This window comes from Vombatus ursinus, unplaced genomic scaffold (assembly GCF_900497805.2).
Source record: "Vombatus ursinus unplaced genomic scaffold, bare-nosed wombat genome assembly UNPS02014802.1, whole genome shotgun sequence".
Lineage (NCBI taxonomy): Eukaryota > Metazoa > Chordata > Mammalia > Diprotodontia > Vombatidae > Vombatus > Vombatus ursinus.
Genome location: NW_020954580.1, coordinates 9,047,358 through 9,052,172, shown reverse-complemented (window position 1 = coordinate 9,052,172; position 4,815 = coordinate 9,047,358).

The following is a 4,815-nucleotide window of genomic DNA, read 5'->3' as shown; positions in this document are numbered from 1 at the left end:
AATGATTCATTGGTTCCTACTATATGCATTCATTACAACATGTTTTTTAAAAGACTTTTCTCAATTGCACAAATTCAAGAAAATAGAACTTGCAAGAAATCTACTCTTCCTCCTCAGCAGCTCCATCCCCACTAACAATGGTTACCTCCCCAGACACACAGCAGCCACTCAAGAGCAACCTCGGCTAACCAAGCCCAATGACTTGGCATGGTTAATAACTGATTCTTCCTGATAAGAAATTAATCTTTCTCAGTTTTCAAATACAATAGAACCCCCCAAACATAACATGCCATGTTATAAATATCAAAACTTACAAATAGGGCATGGCAGATTTTGATATACTACTGATCAAGTCATGTTTGCCCAGATTTAGCAACATTTGAGAAAAAGTCTGAGACAGCTATACTTCCACGTGAAGAAAACCTTATATGTGGAAAGCCTAATTTGTATAAGCACAGATATGTTTGATATATTATTAGTATTATATATATTTATTACATATTTTATAGTTTATTTGATATTTAATATATTAAACATATTGTGGTCCAATCCCTGTATTTTTCAGAATTTATAAAACATATAAAGTAAGGTTGGCCTTCTTTTTTGTTCTAACCATCCTCAAAAGAAAAAAAAAGTGGCTAAAGGATGGCTATGATATATGATTGGATGGACAACCCACAGAGCCCATCCATCAGTACATGTATCTTGGATAAACAAAAACAGCAAATGGATAAGAATTGGGCACAGAATTATAGGCAGTTAATAAATGCTTGTTGATTGATTGCCTTATCTTTGAGGAATTACATAGGTCATTTAATGACCTCAAGTTTCTCCCTGAAACAAAGGCACATATGTATTTTAACACCAATGATTTTCTAGGAGATATTGAATGACGGTGAGTCATGAAATACCACAGTCTCTGAAGAATCAAAGTTGAGGATCACTCAAAGGGTAATGGAGACACATACTAAGTGTGTGAGCAGACTGCAACCTATTAGAAATGAGGAATTCATTATATGGGAGAAGGACAGGATCAGAAAAGTTTCAGCCTGAAAAAGGAGGTCAGTGGGTCACTTAGTGAGATGTGCTTCATTGGTATTCATGTAATAATGTCAAGAGAACTAACCAAAGACCCCCAGTTCGTGAAATGGAACCTTGTGGCAAATTTACAGGAGGGATGAAATGAGCAACAGTCAGCTAGGATAAGCAGACATGAATGAGTTTCCAGCTGTATTACTGGAGAACAGAACTACATTAATAAAATCATAGATCAATTGAAATAGCAAAGATTCAAAGTATAAACTAAGGGATAGTCATTTGTTTTATGTTTATTTTGCCATTAGACACCTTTTAAATCTTGAGATCCATGAACCCTGAAGCGGACAGTAGATAGACTTTAGATAACTTGTGAACTTGAATACCAAAAAATGACACCTTTATTTTCACTAACTTCTAACTAAAACTTAATTATTCAAGAACATTATTCTAAGAAGGATGCCATGGTTTTCACTAGCCTGCCAAAGGGGTCCATGACACAAAAAAGATTAAGAACCCTTGCAAAGCAGAGAACTCCCCAAGCATATTGGCAGCATGATGAAATTCACCTCCAAATCTATGTGTATGCATCTGTTCAGGAACCTTTCTATTGCATAAAGCAAGATCTGTTGTGTGAAATAGAGAGCTTAAAACAAGAAACTAATTCATCTGTCTCCAAATAGTAATGTGACAAAGGAGTTCCACTGTATGAGGGTGCTGAAAAGTAGGCTTTTGTCTTTTTTCTACATTTCTTCATCTACTTTGGTCCTAAGGGTTCAATGACTTTATTTTTATAGCATCATTTAGATATGTCCTTCAAATCATAGGAGGTTTATCGTTTCTCTGGAATGCTTTTTGTGGTTGTTGTTGTTGTTTTTTGCACAACTCAAACTCTGTTCACATTATCGTATAGTCAGTTTACCCATGAAAACACGATGAGTCAGACCACAGAATGAATAAAACAGAGTGCCTAGAGAAAATAAAAATAAAAACAGCTGGTGCGGCACAGTCAGCCTATGTCTGTAATATGAAAAAAGGTGGAGAGGGGGAATAGAAAGGAAAAAAAGTAAAATTTTCACTCAAGCAGGTCCTCAAGATGCCAAAGAATGCATCTGAGTCTTTCTATTCTCCACTAAAACAACTAAAGCTTTTGGCATCCAGTCAATCCCACCTCATCCTCTCCTATTTGGTCCTGTAGCACTCTCCAGTTGGAGAAAAAGGGCCATGAAGTGAATTGCATTTCCTATGGAGAAGAAGCAGTTACTTAATTTTCCAAAAATGTTACTTCAAGAACAGATAATTCTTCAGACTTTTCCTTGATGGGACAAGTAATATAGTAGAAAAAACTCAGCTGTAACCTCACAACCCATCCTGAGGTATCTCAATAGTCTGAGCCTCAGTCAGTAACTATTTTTGACACTGACTCATTTGATGGAATGCTATTCCAAAGTCTCTTGGGCTCAGGGTCCAAGGGAAGATGGTGTCCAAGGCAATGATGGTGGTTGACCCATGTGGCACATACTGCCTCCTCTGTCTTCCTCGAGGTACCTTGCTACGTCAGCTAGGCTATCTTGCCCTCCCTATTAGTAGCAATTGGTGGGGAACAAAACACTTGCCCAAATGTTAGGAATTTTCCTAACTTTTCCACTGCAATGATCTCCCTAAAGTCAAAGAAGAGAGAACGATGTGGATCTTGTATTCTCCCGAGGCTTAAAATGATTCAATTATTGAAAAAGTGTTGTAATTATGTTGAGCCCAAATCTGTCTTCTGTAATTTCTGCCGTGTATGTCCCTCCTTTGGGAACAAGCAGAATAACTGTAATTTGTCTTCAAAGAAAATGGTCATACACACGCGTGGCCTATACCTCATGAGGGAAACATTTTACTGTCTTTTTTTTTCTATGGTCTTAAGGGAAATTTTCAGGATTAAAACAAGGAGAAAAAAGACCCTGAATTGTGCCTGCTGCTATTTGGTGATCCAGCTGATGTATGTGTGTATGTTTTTCCCCAAATTGTCAGTGGTTCTTTAAACTGCGAAGGCAAGGTAGGGAGAAGTACCAATAGAGATTCAACAGGAAGATGTTTGTGCTATAAAGGATCAGTATAAAAATGATGGATGAGGTCCTCATTTATGGGGAGTCAGCCCAGCTTCCTCAGACATGTCATTTTTGCCATCCCCAAAGCACCTAGTGATTTCAAAGAGAAATCCAGACGTTTGTTCCTTTTGCAAAGTGACAGATGAAGTGAGGCAAGCCATCTTTTTCCCTTCGTAGAATTCCCTTGACATCATAATGATTCATCACATGAGGACAGATCTCCAATTTTCCATCACTAAGTTACACGAACTGACAGCCAAGGAAGTAGTTAATGTCCACACTAAAATATGAGATAATTGTTCCCTCTTCAAAAAAAAAAATGCAGAGGATGTTAAGTTAGAAAGGACAAACCTCACCTCACCCCCAAAGCATCTTAAGGACAAATGATGTTTGATAGTAAAATAAGGGAGCCAATGTGGTCTTTTTTGCAAATGCCACAGTTTCTTGCTTTCTCCAATGTGGTTTCCAAATGGCATAAGCCCGTCAATGGACATTCTCAAGGACACAGCACACGCAACTGCTTAAGGGAAAAAAATAGTATCTCATGGGAGTGAGGGAGCAATAGATCTGGACCCTCCACAAGCACCCCAAAAGGGTCCTTCCTGCTAACTATCAGATATCCATGACAAAGGGCTTGGGAGAAGAGGAGGGAGTTGGGCTATTTGAGACAAGGATTAGGCCTTATGAGTCATGATGGGGGGTAAGGCAGCACGGTTTATAGGCTAGAGGGCTGGAGTTTAAGGCAAGAAGATGTGGGTTTGAATCCCATCACAGACATTTACTAGCTGTGTGACCCTCAGCAAATCACATAGCCTGGCTTGGTTTCTGCTTCCTTAGCTGTAAAATGAGGAGCTTAGAATCAATGACTCATTAATTCTTTTCCAGTTCTAAATCTGTAATCATTTCTTTCTGAATCGTGCATGTATTTGTAGACATTTTCCCCATTAGTACTCTCCTCCTCAACCTCATTTTTTTTTTGGAGGCAATTGCAGTTAAGTGACTTGCCTAGGGTCACACAGCTGATAAGTGTCTGAGGGTAGATTTGAACTCAGGTCTTCATGACTACAGGTCCAATGCTGTATCTACCACCCCACTTAGCTGCCCCGTGAACCTCTTATTTTTGAAAATCATATTTATATTCTCTACCTATCATTTTTAACAGCTGATACTGAACTGGAGATGGTTCACAGAAAAAGGGTAGAAAAATACCTTCTTTTAATTTTAAATCTCCCCCAGCACTCAACACAGTACCATCTGCCCCTAGAATAGGTGCTTAATAAATCCTGTTGAACTAAAGGATGGCAGGCAATGACTGCGCTATAGGACTTACAGACTAGATCCCACTGACCTACAAATGGTCAGCCGGGAGCCTGTCAAGTCAGTGGGAAGAATCATTCTTAGCAACCACAGATGTGAATGTGAATAAATAAAAAAAAGATAATATAGCAATACTGTTATGTAACTGATTTTCTTTTTCTTCTTTATTTTCCTTCTTGCCTCCTTTACTCTCTCCCTCCTTCCTTTCTTCTTTACTCCCTCTCTTCTCCTTCCTTTCCTTTCTTTTTCTTTCTGCCTTCCTTCCCTTCCTCCCTTTTTTCTTCTTCCTTCCTTCCTTCCTTTTCTTCTTCTTTCTTCTTCTTCTTCTTCTTCTTCTTCTTCTTCTTCTTCTTCTTCTTCTTCTTCT